The sequence below is a fragment of the Acanthaster planci genome, linkage group LG10 (genome assembly GCF_054643075.1).
Source record: "Acanthaster planci isolate LZ-2023a linkage group LG10, COTS_SCS, whole genome shotgun sequence".
Classification (NCBI taxonomy): domain Eukaryota; kingdom Metazoa; phylum Echinodermata; class Asteroidea; order Valvatida; family Acanthasteridae; genus Acanthaster; species Acanthaster planci.
This window is the reverse complement of record NC_141786.1, coordinates 18,836,276-18,858,750: the sequence shown is the minus strand read 5'-3', so window position 1 is coordinate 18,858,750 and position 22,475 is coordinate 18,836,276. Positions and strand designations below refer to the sequence as shown.

Here is a 22,475-nt window from a genome sequence, read left to right as displayed (position 1 = left end):
AGTCTGAATATCTAAAAGCACAGCATATGCTCCCAGCTGAGTTCTATCCAAAGCTGTTGTCCTTTTCTTCATGCCAAAAATAAGACTGTTTTGGGTTATTTTTAAATTGACTCCAACATGTAATTATAGAGTATTGGATTAGATTATTAGAAAACTGAACTCAGGTTTTCCAGCATTTTGCAGGTGTTTTCCAGGTGTTTGTGTGATAAGGTCACCACGGCTACATTGATACAGAGAGAAAGAGTTATTTACTACAAGTACAGCAAACTATACTACAAAGCCACTATAGCCATGCAATAATTCAAAGGATTCGCTGTTTGGTATGGACTCGAGGTGAGAAAGTCTGACCACTGCACAAAAACGTCCCATTTTTTTCCCTGATTTGAGGGACTTTTGCCAAAATTCCCTGACTTTCCCGGACAGGAAAAAAGGGAAGTAATTTTCCTGGTTTTTGCTGATTTCTAGATTAGTTGAGAACCCTGTCAACTACAAGATTTTAAGTAATAGCTTTTTAAAATTTGTTTATTTTACACGGCAAGCTTCAGTGACAATTATTTCAGTTAGACTTCACCCTAACCTCATTCAAGAGTAGCTATAATAAATTTTTCAAATTGCACCTTTGTGACTCCATTAATCTTTTTATATTGTTTTTATGCCAATGATGAGTATTTCCATATTCACGAGCAAACTGTGATGTCATCCCAGAAAGAAGCCTCAATGTTACATTGGTTTGTACACAATAAGTCCTGCATTTTTTGTAGATTTTGCTGGACTCAGTTTTTCTTTTCTTTGCTGATTTATTGTCGTTTATGCCACATGAAAACGTCAATCCCTCTCTCAGAAATGTTTTCAGTAAGTCAATTCTGGCTTCATAATTTGAACAGAAGTAACTATGCCCCAAACCATGTGTTCCTTAGATTCACAGCAACAGTGCCCTCAGTTGTCCAGGAAAGCGTGAATAATTTCAACTGTTTAAAAACATGTTCTTTTCAATGCATTTAACCAAACAGGAATGTAAAAGAGTTTTCATACATTGAAGATGCAAAGTTGAAGAAAATTTGTGTTTAAGAAAAATTGACCGTAGATTCGTACGCATTTGAGGTACTTGGGACTTCACCGATTACCTTGTATTATCAGGACTGAGAACAATGGAAAACAAAGGACGGGGACCTAACAATTCCCTCGTTATATTAAAGCAGAATGTTGTATTAACTGTGTCCTCATTATTGAGGTTGGACTTATTTGTCTGAATCCTAACAGAGCCGTGGGGTGGAATCTGCCCCTCCTTACATTCCAATCTCCTCACAGTGCATTTTTACACACCAAACCTTCAAGAAATTTGCTATTAAATGTATATTCCACTCATTTTGACCCCAATTTTGTGAAAATTGCACATATTCCTTTCTCATGCAGCATCAAGTTTTTCAAGAGAGCTTATCAGTCAGAATGTCAACTTTACCCACTGGTGTGCATCTAAGCTAACACGAATAAGGCTTCAAATGACAGCAACAATAAAGCCATACATCAGATGGAATTGACACTTCCCACTGTACTGATCATGAATGTGTCTATATGCATGTCAAGTTTAAAAAAAATCAGGCATAGGGACACCGAGTTCAAAATGGGGTGTGGGGATGAAATGGTCTGAAAAAATGTTCCGTGAAATTTTCTGGAAAACACAGCTATTCTGGGGCTAAATCATTTTTGTTCAATTGCCAAAGTTTCCAAAAGATTTTCTTACGGCACCTTTGCCTGTGAATTCAGTTTACTAATTTTTCTGAACAACTTCAGTCCCAACATAAAAAACACAATTTGTTCATAACTTGTAACATTTCCCCGAGGTTTGTGAACGACTCTATCATTACTTACCCACACATCTTCATCGAGAAAATTGATCCTTCAAGATGGCAGACCACTGTAATTGCAGCAACAAAAGAAAGAAGGGAATAATAAATTTTGTAAAATCTTCAGCAATTTGATGCAATCATTTGATGTTTGTAAATAACTCCAGAAACACAACACATGGCTAATACAAAATCTTCCGATTTACCCTGCTGTGTGTGACTACTATGAAAGATATTACTAAGACTAGGGCTAGGATTGGCGTCTCAAGCCTGGATGGTGTAAACTCAAGCCTGATAAGAGGCTCAAGAGCTGGGAATGGTCACTCAAGCCTAGAAGGTTTGAGGATCAAGTCCACCTAATAGTTCATGGAGCCGAGACTAGCAAAAGGATTCAATCCTGAAAGGTTTGAGGCTCGGGTCCACCTGATGGTTCATGTAGCTGAAACCAGCATAAGGTTTGATTACTCAATCCTGGGAGGTTAGAAGCTCAAACCCACCTGCTGGTTCATGTTGATGAGACCATAGCAGGATTGGTCACTCAATCCTGGGTGGTTAGAAAGTCAGGTCTACAAGCTGGTTCATATTTATGAGACCTCAGCAACGATTGGTCACTCAATCCTGGGTGGTTAGAGGCTCAAACACACCTGCTGGTTCATATTGAATAGACCATAGAAAGGATTGGTCACTCAATCCTAGGTGGTTAGAGGCTCAAGTCCACAAGCTGGTTCATACTGATGAGACCAGCACAAGGATTGGTCACTCAATTCTATGTGGTTAGAGGCTCAAGTCCACCTGCTGGTTCATGTCAACGAGACCCAAAGCTAGGATTGGTCACTCAGTTCTAGGTGGTTAGAGGCTCAAGTCCCCCTGCTGGTTCATGTCAACGAGATCCAGAGCAAGGATTGGTCACTCAATTCTAGGTGGTAAGAGGCTCAAGTCCCCCTGCTGGTTCATGTTAATGAGACCCAGAGCAAGGATTGGTAACTCAATCCTGGGTGTTTAGAGACTCAAGTCCACATGCTGGTTCATGTTTATGAGACCCAGAGCAAGGATAGGTCACTCAATCCTGGGTGGTTAGAGGCTCAAGTCCACAAGCTGGTTCATATTGATGATACCAGCACAAGGATTGGTCATTCAATTCTAGGTGTTTAGCGGCTCAAGTCCACCTGCTGGTTCATGTCAACAAGACCCAGAGCAGGGATTGGTCACTCAATCCTGGGTTCACCTGCTGGTTCACGTTGATGAGACTAGCACAAGGATTGGTCACTCAATTCTATCTGGTTAGAGCCTCAAGTCCCCCTGCTGGTTCATGTCAACGAGATCCAGAGCAAGGATTGGTCACTCAATTCTAGGTGGTAAGAGGCTCAAGTCCACCTGCTGGTTCATGTTAATGAGACCCAGAGCAAGGATTGGTAACTCAATCCTGGGTGGTTAGAGCCTCAAGTCCACCTGCTGATTCATGTCAACAAGACACAGAGCAAGGATAGGTCACTCAATCCTGGGTGGTTAGAGCCTCAAGTCCACATGCTTGGTCACGTTAATGAGACCCAGAGCAAAGATTGTTCCCTCAATTCAGGGTGATTGGAGCCTCAAGTCCACCTGCTGATTCATGTTAATGAGACCCAGAATAAGGATTGGTCACTCAATCCTGGGTGGTTAGAGGCTCAAGTCCACCCGTGGTTCATGTCAATGAGATCCAGAGCAAGGATTGGTCACTCATTTCTAGGTGGTAAGAGGCTCCAGTCCACCTGCTGGTTCATGTTAATGAGACCCAGAGCAAGGATTGGTCACTCAATCCTGGGTGGTTATTAGAGGCTCAAGTCCACATGCTGATTCATGTTAACGAGACCCAGAGCAGGGATTGGTCACTCAATCCTGGGTGGTTAGAGGCTCAAGTCCACATGCTGGTTCACGTTGATGAGACCATAGCAGGATTGGTCACTCAATCCTGGGTGGTTAGATAGTCAGGTCTACAAGCTGGTTCATATTTATGAGACCTCAGCAACGATTGGTCACTCAATCCTGGGTGGTTAGAGGCTCAAACACACCTGCTGGTTCATATTGAATAGACCATAGAAAGGATTGGTCACTCAATCCTAGGTGGTTAGAGGCTCAAGTCCCCCTGCTGGTTCATGTCAACGAGATCCAGAGCAAGGATTGGTCACTCAATTCTAGGTGGTAAGAGGCTCAAGTCTACCTGCTGATTCATGCCAACGAGACACAGAGCAAGGATAGGTCACTCAATCCTGGGTGGTTAGAGGCTCAAGTCCACAAGCTGGTTCATATTGATGATACCAGCACAAGGATTGGTCATTCAATTCTAGGTGTTTAGCGGCTCAAGTCCACCTGCTGGTTCATGTCAACAAGACCCAGAGCAGGGATTGGTCACTCAATCCTGGGTTCACCTGCTGGTTCACGTTGATGAGACCAGCACAAGGATTGGTCACTCAATTCTATGTGGTTAGAGCCTCAAGTCCCCCTGCTGGTTCATGTCAACGAGATCCAGAGCAAGGATTGGTCACTCAATTCTAGGTGGTAAGAGGCTCAAATCCACCTGCTGGTTCATGTTAATGAGACCCAGAGCAAGGATTGGTAACTCAATCCTGGGTGGTTAGAGCCTCAAGTCCACCTGCTGATTCATGTCAACAAGACACAGAGCAAGGATAGGTCACTCAATCCTGGGTGGTTAGAGCCTCAAGTCCACATGCTTGGTCACGTTAATGAGACCCAGAGCAAAGATTGTTCCCTCAATTCAGGGTGATTGGAGCCTCAAGTCCACCTGCTGATTCATGTTAATGAGACCCAGAATAAGGATTGGTCACTCAATCCTGGGTGGTTAGAGGCTCAAGTCCACCCGTGGTTCATGTCAATGAGATCCAGAGCAAGGATTGGTCACTCATTTCTAGGTGGTAAGAGGCTCCAGTCCACCTGCTGGTTCATGTTAATGAGACCCAGAGCAAGGATTGGTCACTCAATCCTGGGTGGTTAGAGGCTCAAGTCCACATGCTGATTCATGTTAACGAGACCCAGAGCAGGGATTGGTCACTCAATCCTGGGTGGTTAGAGGCTCAAGTCCACATGCTGGTTCACGTTGATGAGACCATAGCAGGATTGGTCACTCAATCCTGGGTGGTTAGATAGTCAGGTCTACAAGCTGGTTCATATTTATGAGACCTCAGCAACGATTGGTCACTCAATCCTGGGTGGTTAGAGGCTCAAACACACCTGCTGGTTCATATTGAATAGACCATAGAAAGGATTGGTCACTCAATCCTAGGTGGTTAGAGGCTCAAGTCCCCCTGCTGGTTCATGTCAACGAGATCCAGAGCAAGGACTGGTCACTCAATTCTAGGTGGTAAGAGGCTCAAGTCTACCTGCTGATTCATGCCAACGAGACACAGAGCAAGGATAGGTCACTCAATCCTGGGTGGTTAGAGGCTCAAGTCCACAAGCTGGTTCATATTGATGATACCAGCACAAGGATTGGTCATTCAATTCTAGGTGTTTAGCGGCTCAAGTCCACCTGCTGGTTCATGTCAACAAGACCCAGAGCAGGGATTGGTCACTCAATCCTGGGTTCACCTGCTGGTTCACGTTGATGAGACCAGCACAAGGATTGGTCACTCAATTCTATGTGGTTAGAGGCTCAAGTCCACCTGCTGGTTCATGTTAAAGAGACCCAGAGCAAGGATTGGTCACTCAATCCTGGATGGTTTGACATTGAAGTCAAGCTGTTTCTGAGACTAGAGCTAGGATTTGTTATTGAAGCCTTGATGGTCTGAGGTTCAAATTCACTCAAGTCTCATAAAAGGCTCAAGAACGATGATTGGTCACTCAAGCCTAGAGGTTCTGAGGCTCATTCCAACCTGCTGGTTCACGTTGTCGAGACTAGAGCTAAGATTGGTCACTCAAGCCTAGATGGTTTGAGGTTTGACCTCACTCAAGTCTCGTAAGAGGCTCAAAAGCTAGAACTGGTTCGAGTCTCATTTTAGGTCGGTCACTCAAGCGGGATTATTCAAGGCTCAAATTCACTCAAGTCTGGTAAGCGGCTCAAAAACTTGGACTGGTCACTCAAGTCTGGATGGTTTGCGGCTGAAGTCAAGCCATTACTGAGACTAGAGCTATGATGTTTATACTCTTACATCCATCAGCTGGTTCAAGCTGCTGAGACTAAAGCTAGGATTGGTTTAAAAGTATGCCTGGAAGGTTACATGCTTATTAAAGTCCACCTGCTGTTTCAAATTGGATACATGAACAAGATACTTCCTCATCATTTGCCTCAATCTATGCTTGTAATGAAAGCATAATAGATGGGGTTCTTACTGCAATACAGAAGTGTAATGATGACTCTTTGTCAGGGATTCACGATGACTTGAAATAAGAAAGCGGAACCACAAAAGACAACAGTGAACCCTGGTTGGGAAAGATGAATGTGGAATACAGCATTTTGCTGTAAAACAACTGGATTTAATGTGCCGGTAATATTTAAACACAACTTCATCAGTCAAAGATCAAGCTTATCTTCTGCTTTGACTAAAACATGTCAGTCTCTCTCTGGTTTTGAATCCAATGAGGTCAAACTGTGCAAACTATCCCAACCTTTTTTACACTCCCAATAAACTTTGACAACAAGTTTAAGATATGAAATGCACATCTGACTTCCTAATGATTGAAAGCTAATTACTAAGGTGGTTAGGAGTCATCTCAAATCTCGTTCAGGAAAAGTTGAGGATAAACTGTGTGGAATGTTGCGGTGAAATGTTGAAGGCTTTTGAAAAAAATTCCCCACAATCTCCCCAGAATGAAGTTATCAATACTTGTATACAAATCCCCCCCCCACTCTGCGGTTATGGCCAGGCAGGCCACTCAAGGACACCTGTGGTTTTGATGACAAAAGAGCCACAGGCAAAGGACTGCACTCCTTACACAGAGCTTTTTAAAACTTCTCTATCTGTATCATTTGGAATAAATATACATCAACCCTTTCGTGAAATACAAGGCTTTTTCAGGTTTTATTTCTTCTGCTGGAAAGCTTTGGTCTTACTTTAGACAAATACAACTTTATTGGTATTTTATCTGTTGATGTTACTGCACAAAAGGACATTAACAAGAAGAGATCATGTACTGGCCCTGTATTTCAAAAAATCTTCCTGTAATTTCATTTTATTAGCCAAAAAAGTTAAAGCATATTGTTGCTTTGCATTTTATTATCTCTTGATGTGAAATGCTCAAAATCTGTAACAACAATCATGATGAGACAATTCTGGCTATGGAACCTTTAAAAAAATCAAAGTAAACACTTCTAGTTTTGAGTTCAGAACTGAATGGATATGGAGGTATAACAAGGGGCAGAGGTAATGCAACTTGTGCATTTAACGAGCGAATGAAGCAATATAAGCAGAGGGACTGACAAAAGTCGGTATTTTTTTTGCCAAACAACTATCTGATTCAGTGAACACATGACCACAGAGGAAGTCACAGTTTGAGTGACCCAAGGTCAGTCTCTGGAAAACCACTTAGAATACTGACCACCTACTACTAGCCCACTGGTAATGTAAACAGTCCTTCACTGCAAGTGACCTAAATGTACTAATGCAAAATTCCTCAACAACTTCCCCTCAATAAAAGCTATTTTCAGGGAAATTGTGGAGAAAGGATTCACTTTCCCCACAATTTTACCGCAACTTGTCCCGGATGAGATCTGAGATGAATCCTTAACGATAGTTTAATTAACATCACCTGAATGATGGATGGTTTGGAACATCTAGTCAATGGACTGATCTGTGGACGAAATCCCAGACTTCAATGCCCCTTCCGAAAGTTTTCCACAAATCTGAATTAGAAAGAAAAGATCCAGATTTAATACTTTTAGTAGCAATAACAAAAGGATCAACAGATTTTTATATAGGATCGATCAACTGAAAGCAGAGCAGGATGGAATGATAGCACAGATCCATCAAACACACCAAAGCATTGTCTGTACATGTACAACACGGTTGTGCAATCAGACAAGGCCTCCGAAAAATAAAACATACAACATGAGACAGTGTGAAGGTTGATGTCCAAGAAAGTGATATTCCCTGACTCAACACTCATTTTGCTCTTAGTCCCAAGTAGATACAAGAGTGCTTGATGAGAAAGCAAGCTAGGTTTGGTGCAGAGGTGGTCTTTTGACAATGCAAAGGCCACTTCATATACTTCAGGTGAATACAACAGCAAAAAAAAGGCATTACTACAAGCGCCCTCCCTAAGATAAAAGTAAGTGAAAATTCTCACCTTAGCTGTTACCGTCAACTTGCAGACTGCATTTCAGGGATGTGTTGTGATTCCAACAGGTGCCACATGGTGTCAGAGTCAGGATATTCACAAGTACTGCAGGCAGAAAGGTAGACGAGTCAGGATACTCAATCATGTCACATGAGTCAGGCATCAGCGCTGTGAATGTAACAAAAAATGAAGCCGAGACCAGCATAAGGTTTGATTATTCAGTCCTGGGTGGTTAGAGGCTCAAGTCAACAAGTTGGCTCATGTTGATGAGACCAGTACAGGGATTGATCACTCAATTCTAGATGGTTAGAGGCTCAAGTCCACCTGCTGGTTCATGTTAATGAGAACCAGAGCAGGGATTGGTCACTCAATTCTAGGTGGTTAGAGGCTCATGTCCAAAGAGTGGTTCATGTTAATGGGACCCAGAGCAAGGATTGGTCACTCAATCGTGACCATTTGGTCACTCAATTCTAGGTGGTTAGAGGCTAAAGTCGACCTGCTGGTTCACGTTGATGAGACCAGCACAAGGATTGGTCACTCAATTCTATGTGGTTAGAGGCTCAAGTCCACCTGCTGGTTCATGTCTATGAGACCCAGAGCTAGGATTAGTAACTCAATCCTGGGTGGTTAGAGGCTCAAGTCCCCCTGCTGGTTCACGTTAATGACACCCAGAGCAAAGAATGTTCCCTCAATTCAGGGTGATTGGAGCCTCAAGTCCACCTGCTGATTCATGTTAATGAGACCCAGAATAAGGATTGGTCACTCAATCCTGGGTGGTTAGAGGCTCAAGTCCACCCGTGGTTCATGTCAATGAGACCCAGAGCAAGGATTGGTAACTCAATCCTGGGTGGTTAGAGCCTCAAGTCCACATGCTTGGTCACGTTAATGACACCCAGAGCAAAGAATGTTCCCTCAATTCAGGGTGATTGGAGCCTCAAGTCCACCTGCTGATTCATGTTAATGAGACCCAGAATAAGGATTGGTCACTCAATCCTGGGTGGTTAGAGGCTCAAGTCCACCCGTGGTTCATGTCAATGAGACCCAGAGCAAGGATTGGTAACTCAATCCTGGGTGGTTAGAGCCTCAAGTCCACCTGCTGGTTCACGTTGATGACACCAGAGCAAGGATTGGTCACTCAATTGTAGGTGGTTACAGGCTCAAGTCCACCTGCTAGTTCATGTTAATGAGACCCAGAGCAAGGATTGGTCACTCAATCCTGGGTGTTTACAGACTCAAGTCCACATGCTGATTCATGTCAACGAGACTCAGAGCAAGGATTGGTCACTCAATCCTGGGTGGTTAGAGGCTCAAGTCCACATGCTGATTCAAGTTAACGAGACCCAGAGCAGGGATTGGTCACTCAATCCTGGGTTGTAAGAGGCTCAAGTCCACATGCTGGTTCACGTTGATGAGACCAGCACAAGGATTGTCACTCAATTCCAGGTGGTTAGAGGCTCAAGTCTCCCTGCTGGTTCAAGTCAACAAGATCCAGAGCTAGGACTGGTCACTCAATTCTAGGTGGTTAGAGGCTCAAGTCCACTTGCTGGTTCATGTTAATGAGACCCAGAGCAAGGATTGGTCACTAAATCCTGGGTGTTTAGAGGCTCAAGTCCACATGCTGATTCATGTCAATGAGACCCAGAGCCAGGATTGGTCACTCAATCCTGGGTGGTTAGAGGCTCAAGTCCACCTGCCGATTCATGTCAACGAGACACAGAGCAAGGATAGGTCACTCAATCCTGGGTGGTTAGAGCCTCAAGTCCACATGCTTGGTCACGTTAATGAGACCCAGAGCAAAGATTGTTCCCTCAATTCAAGGTGATTGGAGCCTCAAGTCCACCTGCTGATTCATGTTAATGAGACCCAGAATAAGGATTGGTCACTCAATCCTGGGTGGTTAGAGGCTCAAGTCCACCCGTGGTTCATGTCAATGAGACCCAGAGCAAGGACTGGTAACTCAATCCTGGGTGGTTAGAGCCTCAAATCCACCTGATGGTTCACGTTGATGATACCAGAGCAAGGATTGGTCGCTCAATTGTAGGTGGTTACAGGCTCAAGTCCACATGCTGATTCATGTTAACGAGACCCAGAGCAGGGATTGGTCACTCAATCCTGGGTTGTTAGAGGCTCAAGTCCACATGCTGGTTCACGTTGATGAGACCAGCACAAGACTTGTCACTCAATTCCAGGTGGTTAGAGGCTCAAGTCCACCTGCTGGTTCAAGTCAACAAGATCCAGAGCTAGGACTGGTCACTCAATTCTAGGTGGTTAGAGGCTCAAGTCCACTTGCTGGTTCATGTTAATGAGACCCAGAGCAAGGATTGGTCACTCAATCCTGGGTGGTTAGAGGCTCAAGTCCACATGCTGATTCATGTCAATGAGACCCAGAGCCAGGATTGGTCACTCAATCCTGGGTGGTTAGAGCCTCAAGTCCACATGCTTGTTCACGTTAATGAGACCCAGAGCAAAGATTGGTCGCTCAATCCTGGGTGATTAGAGGCTCAAGTCCCCCTGCTGGTTCATGTTAATGAGACTCAGAATAAGGATTGGTCACTCAATCCTTGTTGGTTAGAGGCTCCAGTCCACATGCTGGTTCATGTTGATGATACTAGAGCAAGGATTAGTCACTCCATTCTAGGTGGTTAGAGCCTCAAGTCCACCTGCTGATTCATGTCAACGAGACCCAGAGCAAGGATTGGTCACTCAATCCTGGGTGTTGTCAGGCTCACGACCACCTGGTTCATGTTCATGGGACCCAGAGCAAGGATTGGTCACTCAATCCTGGGTGGTTAGAGGCTCAAGTCCACATGCTGATTCATGTCAACGAGACCCAGAGCAGGGATTAGTCACTCAATCCTGGGTGGTTAGAGCCTCAAGTCCACCTGCTGGTTCACGTTGATGATACCAGAGCAAGGATTGGTCACTCAATTCTAGGTCGTTAGAGGCTCAAGTCCACATGCTGGTTCATGTTAATGAGACCCAGAGCAAAGATTGGTCACTCAATCCTGGGTGTTTAGAGACTCAAGTCCACATGCTGATTCAAGTCAATGAGACTCAGAGCAAGGATTGGTCACTCAATCCTGGGTGGTTAGAGACTCAAGTCCACATGCTGATTCATGTCAACGAGACTCAGAGCAAGGATTGGTCACTCAATCCTGGGTGTTGTCAGGCTCAAGTCCACCTGCTGGGGTTCATGTTAATGAGACTCAGAGCAAGGATTGGTCACTCAATCCTGGATGGTTTGACATTGAAGTCAAGCTGTTTCTGAGACTAGAGCTAGGATTGTTATTGAAGCCTTGATGGTCTGAGGTTCAAATTCACTCAAGTCTCATAAAAGGCTCAAGAACGATGATTGGTCACTCAAGCCTAGAGGTTCTGAGGCTAATTCCAACCTGCTGGTTCACGATGCCGAGACTAGAGCTAAGATTGGTCACTCAAGCCTAGATGGTTTGAGGTTTGACCTCACTCAAGTCTCGTAAGAGGCTCAAAAGCTAGAACTGGTTCGAGTCTCATTTTAGGTCTGTCACTCAAGCGGGATTATTCAAGGCTCAAATTCACTCAAGTCTGGTAAGCGGCTCAAAAACTTGGACTGGTCACTCAAGTCTGGATGGTTTGTGGCTGAAGTCCAGCCATTACTGAGACTAGAGCTATGATGTTTATACTCTTACATCCATCAGCTGGTTCAAGCTGCTGAGACTAAAGCTAGGATTGGTTTAAAAGTATGCCTGGAAGGTTACATGCTTATTAAAGTCCACCTGCTGTTTCAAATTGGATACATAAACAAGATACTTCCTCATCATTTGCTTCAATCTATGCTTGTAATGAAAGCATAATAGATGGGGTTCTTACTGCAATACCTACAGAAATGTAATGATGACTCTTCATCGCCAGGGATTTACGATGACTTGAAATAAGAAAACGGACCCACAAAAGACAACAACAGTGAACCCCGGTTGGGAAAGATGAATGTGGAATACAGCATTTTGCTGTAAAACAACTGGATTTAATGTGCCGGTAATATTTAAACACAACTTCACCAGTCAAAGATCAAGCTTATCTTCTGCTTTGACTAAAACATGTCAGTCTCTCTCTGGTTTTGAATCCAATGAGGTCAAACTGTGCAAACTATCCCAACCTTTTTTACACTCCCAATAAATTTTGACAACAAGTTTAAGATATGAAATGCACGTCTCACTTCCTAATGGTTGAAAGCTAATTACTAAGGTGGTTAGGAGTCATCTCAAATCTTGTCCAGGAAAAATTGAGGATAAACTGTGTGGAGTGTTGTGGTGAAATGTTGAAGGCTTCTGAAAAAATTCCCCACAATCTCCCCAGAATGAAGTTATGAGTACTTGTATACAAATCCCCCCCCCACTCTGCGGTTTTGGCCAGGCAGGCCACTCAAGGACACCTGTGGTTTTGATGACAAAAGAGCCACGGGCTAATGACTGAACCCTTTACACAGAGCTTTTTTAAACTTCAATAACTGTATCATTTGGAATAAATACACATCAACCCTTTTGTGAAATACAAGGCTTTTTTCTTTTGCTAGAAAGCTATGTTCTTACTTTAGACAAATACAACTTTATAAATCTTTATTGGTATTTTATCTGTTGATGTTACTGCACAAAAGGGCATTAACAAGAAGAGATCATGTACTGGCCCTGTATTTCAAAAAATCTTCCCGTAATTTCATTTTATTAGCCAAAAAAGTTAAAGCATATTGTTGCTTTGCATTTTATTATCTCTTGATGTGAAATGCTCAAAATCTGTAATGACAATCGCGATGAGACAATTCTGGCTATGGAACCTTTAAAAAAATCAAAGTAAACACTTCTAGTTTTGAGTTCAGAACTGAATGGATATGGAGGTATAACAAGGGGCAGAGGTAATGCAACTTGTGCATTCAACGAGCGAATGAAGCAATATAAGCAGAGGGACTGACAAAAGTCGGTATTTTTTTTGCCAAACAACTATCTGATTCAGTGAACACATGACCACAGAGGAAGTCACAGTTTGAGTCACCCAAGGTCAGTCTCTGAAAAACCACTTAGAATACTGACCACCTACTCTAGCCCACTGGTAATGTAAACAGTCCTTCACTGTAAGTGACCTAAATGTACTAATGCAAAATTCCTCAACAACTTCCCCTCGATACACGCACAGCTATTTTCAGGGAATTTGAGGGGAAAGGATTTACTTTCCCCACAATTTTACCGCAACTTGTCCCGGATGAGATCTGAGACGAATCCTTAACGATAGTTTAATTAACATCACCTGAATGATGGATGGTTTGGAACATCTAGTCAATGGACTGATCTGTGGACGAAATCCCAGACTTCAATGCCCCTTCCGAAAGTTTTCCACAAATCTGAATTAGAAAGAAAAGATCCAGATTTAATACATTTAGTAGCAATAACAAAAGGATCAACAGATTTTTATATAGGATCAATCAACTGAAAGCAGAGCAGGATGGAATGATTGCACAGATCCATCAAACACACCAAAGCAATGTCTGTACATGTACAACACGGTTGTGCAATCAGACAAGGCCTCCGAAAAATAAAACATACAACATGAGACAGTGTGAAGGTTGATGTCCAAGAAAGTGATATTCCCTGACTCAACACTCATTTTGCTCTTAGTCCCAAGTAGATACTAGAGTGCTTGATGAGAAAGCAAGCTAGGTTTGGTGCACAGGTGGTCTTTTGACAATGCAAAGGCCACTTCATATACTTCAGGTGAATACAACAGCAAAATAAAGGCATTACTACAAGCGCCCTCCCCAAGATAAAAGTAAGTCAAAATTCTCACCTTAGCTGTTACCGTCAACTTGCAGACTGCATTTCAGGGATGTGTTGTGATTCCAACAGGTGCCAAATAATGTCAGAGTCAGGATATTCACTAGTTCTGCAGGCAGAAAGGTAGACGAGTCAGGATACTCAATCATGTGACATGAGTCAGGCATCAGCGCTGTGAATGTAACAAAAAATGAAGCCGAGACCAGCATAAGGTTTGATTATTCAGTCCTGGGTGGGTAGAGGCTCAAGTCCACCTGCTGGTTCAAGTTAATGAGAACCAGAGCAGGGATTGGTCACTCAATTCTAGGTGGTTAGAGGCTCATGTCTAAAGAGTGGTTCATGTTAATGGGACCCAGAGCAAGGATTGGTCACTCAATCCTGGGTGGTTAGATGCTCAAGTCCACCTGCTGGTTCACGTTGATGAGACCAGCACAAGGATTGGTCACTCAATTCTATGTGGCTAGAGGCTCAAGTCCACCTGCTGGTTCATGTCAACGAGACCCAGAGCTAGGACTGGTCACTCAATCCTGGGTGGTTAGAGCCTCAAGTCCACCTGCTGGTTCACGTTGATGATACCAGAGCTAGGACTGGTCACTCAATCCTGGGTGGTTAGAGGCTCAAGTCCACATGCTGATTCATGTTAACGAGACCCAGAGCAAGGATTGGTCACTCAGTTCTAGGTGGTTAGAGGCTCAAGTCTCCCTGCTGGTTCATGTCAACGAGATCCAGAGCAAGGATTGGTCACTCAATTCTAGGTGGTAACAGGCTCAAGTCCACCTGCTGGTTCATGTTAATGAGACCCAGAGCAAGGATTGGTAACTCAATCCTGGGTGTTTAGAGGCTCAAGTCCACCTGCTGATTCATGTTAATGAGACCCAGAATAAGGATTGGTCACTCAATCCTGGGTGGTTAGAGGCTCAAGTCCATCCGTGGTTCATGTCAATGAGACCCAGAGCAAGGATTGGTAACTCAATCCTGGGTGGTTAGAGCCTCAAGTCCACCTGATGGTTCACGTTGATGATACCAGAGCAAGGATTGGTCACTCAATTGTAGGTGGTTACAGGCTCAAGTCCACCTGCTGGTTCATGTTAATGAGACCCAGAGCAAGGATTGGTAACTCAATCCTGGGTGTTTAGAGACTCAAGTCCACATGCTGATTCATGTCAACGAGACTCAGAGCAGGGATTGGTAACTCAATCCTGGGTGTTGTCAGGCTCACGTCCACCTGCTGGTTCATGTTAATGACACCCAGAGCAAGGATTGGTCACCCAATCCTGGGTGGTTAGAGCCTCAAGTCCACCTGGTGATTCATGTCAACAAGACACAGAGCAAGGATTGGTCACTCAATCCTGGGTGGTTAGAGCCTCAAGTCCACATGCTTGTTCACTTTAATGAGACCCAGAGCAAAGATTGGTCGCTCAATCCTGGGTGATTAGAGGCTCAAGTCCCCCTGCTGGTTCATGTTAATGAGACCCAGAATAAGGATTGGTTACTCAATCCTTGTTAGTTAGAGGCTCAAGTCTACATGCTGGTTCATGTTGATGATACTAGAGCAAGGATTAGTCACTCCATTCTAAGTGGTTAGAGCCTCAAGTCCACCTGCTGATTCATGTCAATGAGACCCAGAGCAAGGATTGGTCACTCAATCCTGGGTGTTGTCAGGCTCACGACCACCTGGTTCATGTTCATGGGACCGAGAGCAAGGATTGGTCACTCAATCCTGGGTGGTTAGAGGCTCAAGTCCACATGCTGATTCATTTCAATGAGACCCAGAGCAGGGATTAGTCACTCAATCCTGGGTGGTTAGAGCCTCAAGTCCAACGGCTGGTTCACGTTGATGATACCAGAGCAAGGATTGGTCACTCAATTCTAGGTGGTAAGAGGCTCAAGTCCACCTGCTGGTTCATGTTAATGAGACCCAGAGCAAGGATTGGTAACTCAATCCTGGGTGGTTAGAGCCTCAAGTCCACCTGATGGTTCACGTTGATGATACCAGAGCAAGGATTGGTCACTCAATTGTAGGTGGTTACAGGCTCAAGTCCACCTGCTGGTTCATGTTAATGAGACCCAGAGCAAGGATTGGTCACTCAATCCTGGGTGTTTAGAGACTCAAGTCCACATGCTGATTCATGTCAACGAGACTCAGAGCAGGGATTGGTCACTCAATCCTGGGTGGTTAGAGGCTCAAGTCCACATGCTGATTCAAGTTAACGAGACCCAGAGCAGGGATTGGTCACTCAATCCTGGGTGTTGTCAGGCTCACGTCCACCTGGTGGTTCATGTTAATGAGACCCAGAGCAAGGATTGGTCACTCAATCCTGGGTGGTTAGAGGCTCAAGTCCACCTGCTGATTCATGTTAATGAGACCCAGAGCAGGGATTGGTCACTCAATCCTGGGTGTTGTCAGGCTCACGTCCACCTGGTGGTTCATGTTAATGAGACCCAGAGCAAGGATTGGTCACTCAATCCTGGGTGGTTAGAGGCTCAAGTCCACCTGCTGATTCATGTTAACGAGACCCAGAGCAAGGATTGGTCACTCAATCCTGGGTGGTTAGAGGCTCAAGTCCACATGCTGATTCATGTCAATGAGACCCAGAGCAGGGATTAGTCACTCAATCCTGGGTGGTTAGAGCCTCAAGTCCACCTGCTGGTTCACGTTGATGATACCAGAGCAAGGATTGGTCACTCAATTCTAGGTCGTTAGAGGCTCAAGTCCACATGCTGGTTCATGTTAATGAGACCCAGAGCAAAGATTGGTCACTCAATCCTGGGTGTTTAGAGACTCAAGTCCACCTGCTGATTCAAGTCAATGAGACTCAGAGCAAGGATTGGTCACTCAATCCTGGGTGTTGTCAGGCTCAAGTCCACCTGCTGGGGTTCATGTTAATGAGACCCAGAGCAAGGATTGGTCACTCAATCCTGGATGGTTTGACATTGAAGTCAAGCTGTTTCTGAGACTAGAGCTAGGATTGTTATTGAAGCCTTGATGGTCTGAGGTTCAAATTCACTCAAGTCTCATAAAAGGCTCAAGAACGATGATTGGTCACTCAAGCCTAGAGGTTCTGAGGCTAATTCCAACCTGCTGGTTCACGATGCCGAGACTAGAGCTAAGATTGGTCACTCAAGCCTAGATGGTTTGAGGTTTGACCTCACTCAAGTCTCGTAAGAGGCTCAAAAGCTAGAACTGGTTCGAGTCTCATTTTAGGTCGGTCACTCAAGCGGGATTATTCAAGGCTCAAATTCACTCAAGTCTGGTAAGCGGCTCAAAAACTTGGACTGGTCACTCAAGTCTGGATGGTTTGTGGCTGAAGTCCAGCCATTACTGAGACTAGAGCTATGATGTTTATACTCTTACATCCATCAGCTGGTTCAAGCTGCTGAGACTAAAGCTAGGATTGGTTTAAAAGTATGCCTGGAAGGTTACATGCTTATTAAAGTCCACCTGCTGTTTCAAATTGGATACATAAACAAGATACTTCCTCATCATTTGCCTCAATCTATGCTTGTAATGAAAGCATAGTAGATGGGGTTCTTACTGCAATAACTACAGAAATGTAATGATGACTCTTCATCGTCAGGGATTTACGATGACTTGAAATAAGAAAACGGACCCACAAAAGACAACAACAGTGAACCCCGGTTGGGAAAGATGAATGTGAAATACAGCATTTTGCTGTAAAACAACTGGATTTAATGTGCCGGTAATATTTAAACACAACTTCACCAGTCAAAGATCAAGCTTATCTTCTGCTTTGACTAAAACATGTCAGTCTCTCTCTGGTTTTGAATCCAATGAGGTCAAACGGTGCAAACTATCCCAACCTTTTTTACACTCCCAATAAACTTTGACAAGTTTAAGATATGAAATGCACGTCTAACTTCCTAATGGTTGAAAGCTAATTACTAAGGTGGTTAGGAGTCATCTCAAATCTTGTCCAGGAAAAATTGAGGATAAACTGTGTGGAGTGTTGTGGTGAAATGTTGAAGGCTTCTGAAAAAATTCCCCACAATCTCCCCAGAATGAAGTTATCAGTACTTGTATACAAATCCCCCCCCCACTCTGCGGTTTTGGCCAGGCAGGCCACTCAAGGACACCTGTGGTTTTGATGACAAAAGAGCCACAGGCAAATGACTGCACCCTTTACACAGAGCTTTTTTAAACTTCAATAACTGTATCATTTGGAATAAATACACATCGACCCTTTTGTGAAATACAAGGCTTTTTTCTTTTGCTAGAAAGCTATGTTCTTACTTTAGACAAATACAACTTTATAAATCTTTATTGGTATTTTATCTGTTGATGTTACTGCACAAAAGGGCATTAACAAGAAGAGATCATGTACTGGCCCTGTATTTCAAAAAATCTTCCCGTAATTTCATTTTATTAGCCAAAAAAGTTAAAGCATATTGTTGCTTTGCATTTTATTATCTCTTGATGTGAAATGCTCAAAATCTGTAATGACAATCGCGATGAGACAATTCTGGCTATGGAACCTTTAAAAAAATCAAAGTAAACACTTCTAGTTTTGAGTTCAGAACTGAATGGATATGGAGGTATAACAAGGGGCAGAGGTAATGCAACTTGTACATTTAACGAGCGAATGAAGCAATATAAGCAGAGGGACTGACAAAAGTCGGTATTTTTTTTGCCAAACAACTATCTGATTCAGTGAACACATGACCACAGAGAAAGTCGTAGTTTGAGTCACCCAAGGTCAGTCTCTGGAAAACCACTTAGAATACTGACCACCTACTCTAGCCCACTGGTAATGTAAACAGTCCTTCACTGTAAGTGACCTAAATGTACTAATGCAAAATTCCTCAACAACTTCCCCTCGATACACGCACAGCTATTTTCAGGGAATTTGAGGGGAAAGGATTTACTTTCCCCACAATTTTACCGCAACTTGTACCGGATGAGATCTGAGATGAATCCTTAACGATAGTTTAATTAACATCACCTGAATGATGGATGGTTTGGAACATCTAGTCAATGGACTGATCTGTGGACGAAATCCCAGACTTCAATGCCCCTTCCGAAAGTTTTCCACAAATCTGAATTAGAAAGAAAAGATCCAGATTTAATACTTTTAGTAGCAATAACAAAAGGATCAACAGATTTTTATAAAGGATCGATCAACTGAAAGCAGAGCAGGATGGAATGATAGCACAGATTCATCAAACACACCAAAGCAATGTCTGTACATGTACAACACGGTGGTGCAATCAGACAAGGCCTCCGAAAAATAAAACATCGACATGAGACAGTGTGAAGGTTGACGTCCAAGAAAGTGATATTCCCTGACTCAACACTCATTTTGCTCTTAGTCCCAAGTAGATACAAGAATGCTTGATGAGAAAGCAAGCTAGGTTTGGTGCAAAGGTGATCTTTTGACAATGCAAAGGCCACTTCATATACATGTACTTCAGGTGAATGCAATAGCAAAGTAAATTAGATACCAAGAACAGACATTACTACAAGTCCCCCGGAAAGAAAAAAAGGGGTGCGTAATAGTCCATCTTGGGTCAGTGTTAACTATAACCAAACCCCACTGTGTGTTCTCCTCTGGAAAATGAGGGCATCCAAAGTGCCCCCGCTGCAAAGTTAACCCCACTCACGCCAGTATTGTAAAAGTGAAAATTCTCACCTAGCTGTTACCCTCAACTTGCAGACTGCACTTCAGTGATGTGTCTTGATTCCAACAGGTGCCCTATGGTGTCAGCGTCAGGACATTCACAAGTACTGCAGGCAGAAAGGTAGACAAGTCAGGATACTCAATCATGTCACACGAGTCAGGCATCAGCGCTGTGAATGTAACAAGAAATTCAACACATGGACATTAACCTTTGCTGGGCAGAAGAATCATACACTTGAGCCTGGTATTACCAAGGCTCAAGATATCCCACTGAGTCCAATGTCCTCCTGTGACTTTGAAGAGGAGAGACAGGAAAGCTAGATGCTGCTGTGTTGTGGAACACATTGTGAATGTTGTCCCAAGAGGGCGTGGAATCTGAAGTAGAAGTGAAAACGTGGACCACAGATTAATGGGTGGGGATTCATCTAGTACAGCTGGTACCATACATTGTATACAAGCATCTTGGAGTGGATGTGAAAGTTTGTCACAAAGAATGGTAACATGCCCCATAGTTTGCTTTGGCGATGGTCTCTCTGTTGAACAAATGACAGATACAACACGATAAGGAGCTGGTGAAGAAATTCCTTATGATAGATTTTAGGATTTGAAACAGTGCCTTCAAGAATTTCACAGATGGTGATGCCTTCTACAAGATTTGATGAACTGTTTCCTCAAAGGTTCCGGTGCAAATGACAGGAATACACAGTTTCGACTTAGGCCACAGGTCAGCTAAGATTCATGTCAACGAGACTCAGAGCAAATTCCCACATACATGTATATGTACATACTGCACCTGTCGCTAGAAGACTGGCGAGTAGAGAGATGTGATCTAGTGCAGGGCTTCCCCTGCCCATTCAAATGTAAAGCATCCAATCTCACTCGTTTTAGTGACCATGCACCAACAAGTGGTTAATTATTGGCCAATGCTAGCACCTCGCACAAAAAAATTAGAAGCAAAAATTTAAAGGAAAAATAAACGACTCCAGTCTGACATGGAAATGTCTCTTTCACACTGTCCTGAGTGGTAAAGAAGGTCCCAAATGCAAGATTTGAGGAAATGAAATTAGAGTGAATGTTCAAAGAAATTGATTTCAGTAGCCTTGATCATGACAAATCGTTTCTTTATCTTTCACAATTTGGAACTATACTAGGCCAGAAATAAAAGAAAGACAAGCTTGCCTGGGGATTGACTTGAACTGACTTGGGTGGAGCTCCTTGATGTCGGAGAGGTTAACATCTTGGTGGTCACAAAAGGGAAGAACGGTTGGAAAGCTAAATTGGAACGGCTCCATCCAGGTAGATCTATGGGAACATCTTGTACTCTGTACTGACAAAGCACAGGAAATATGAGGTGAAAGTTATGAGTTGAAGACAAAGCAACACCACCCACTTCCTAACAACTAAAATGAACCTATGAAGCAAGTTATTTGAACTTTAACCACTTGCTGCTGGGTGCTTTTAAAAATGCAGTGCACACATACGGGCCATTGTCAAGAATTTCAGTTTTCAAAAATCTTCAAAATCTCATCATTTCATTTAATGGACGTTTACACCCACACAAATGACTCTTTGGTGGCTACTCAAAGCTGACAGGCAACCTCCAGTGACTCCCAAGTATTTCAGCCAGGCCTGCTGCCCTGTAGAGAGAGCCCAATTGTGAGGTGTTGCATAATTTCCTTTGTTCCCAGGGAATGCGAGTGGCATCTTTCAAACACCACTGGATTAGCATGCAGCAGTGCTGTGTCTCTCCTCAATGTGGCCCTAGAGCCCTTTTGTACGTGATGCTACTCTGCGGGCACGCTATGCCCAAAACAGTGGTATACTGTTTAAAAACAGTGACAGATTACCTTCGAAACATGCCAGCCAAAAAATGATGGCAATTCCCAGCAGCAGGTCTTTTGTTCCAATTACGGTCTTTGTTACATAGACCAGCTCTTTTGTCCAATTTTGGGTGGCCCGCCTCTGCGTATAAACCCATGGTGCCTGAAACAGGGTTCCCCAGCAGCAAGTGGTTGCAGTCATTTTTGCTTGTTTGATATCTGAGAATCAATCATTTCATAAAATACAACAGTAATGCAGATGAAATCCTAAAACTGTATGGAACTCTTCTGAACTGAAATTCCAGTGATTTAGTTCTGTTGGCAATTTTCTCTCCCATTCCAACCGGAGTTCCAACTTGAACTGGTCATCTTATTTGTTATTATTTTCACTCCTGTTTCTGGTATTAAAACATACACCTCACCAATGCCCAAGGCACTGTAGCTCACGAGCCTGAAGAAACCTGTAGAGAGGAGACAATAAGAAGCCGTTACAGGTTTAGAGGCTGGAGAAAACCAATGCCCAAGGCACTGTAGCTCACCAGCCTGAAGAAACCTGTAGAGAGGAGACAATAAGAAGCCGTTACAGGTTTACAGGCTGGAGAAAACCAATGCCCAAGGCACTGTAGCTCACCAGCCTGAAGAAACCTGTAGAGAGGAGACTATAAGAAGCCGTTACAGGTTTACAGGCTGGAGAAAACCAATGCCCAAGGCACTGTAGCTCACCAGCCTGAAGAAACCTGTAGAGAGGAGACAATAAGAAGCCGTTACAGGTTTAGAGGCTGGAGAAAACCAATGCCCAAGGCACTGTAGCTCGTGAGCCTGAAGAAACCTGTAGAGAGGAGACAATAAGAAGCCGTTACAGGTTTACAGGCTGGAGAAAACCAATGCCCAAGGCACTGTAGCTCGCAAGCCTGAAGAAACCTGTAGAGAGGAGACAATAAGAAGCCGTTACAGGTTTACAGGCGGGAGAAAAACCCCAGTGGAATAATCTGGGTAAAACCAACAGATTTAGGTAGGGACTGAAAATGTAATCCACAAGTGGACCGAGCCAGGAATCAAATCCAGACCACAGAGGTGGAAGGCAAGGAAAGAACTTGACAATTCACC

The 22,475-nt window shown here is 43.7% G+C and overlaps 1 long non-coding RNA gene across 12 annotated transcripts in view; it reads right to left on the bottom strand.

Moving 5' to 3' along the window:
- LOC147797936 (uncharacterized) overlaps positions 1 to 22,475 on the bottom strand; it is a 34,469-nt gene that overhangs the window by 1,154 nt on the left and 10,840 nt on the right. For 5 of the 12 annotated variants that reach the window (XR_015427001.1, XR_015427002.1, XR_015427000.1 and 2 more), the window contains 9 exons: positions 20,728 to 21,829; positions 19,758 to 19,923; positions 19,561 to 19,655; positions 18,874 to 18,967; positions 13,926 to 14,084; positions 13,389 to 13,482; positions 8,121 to 8,279; positions 7,584 to 7,677; positions 1,870 to 1,915 (listed from right to left, as the gene is read on the bottom strand). This is a non-coding gene — a long non-coding RNA (uncharacterized LOC147797936). Of the gene's footprint in view, positions 1 to 1,869; positions 1,916 to 7,583; positions 7,678 to 8,120; positions 8,280 to 13,388; positions 13,483 to 13,925; positions 14,085 to 18,873; positions 18,968 to 19,560; positions 19,719 to 19,757; positions 19,924 to 20,727; positions 21,830 to 22,475 lie in introns of all 12 variants that reach the window. The other 7 variants (XR_015427007.1, XR_015427009.1, XR_015427010.1 and 4 more) reach the window with 7 other exon arrangements.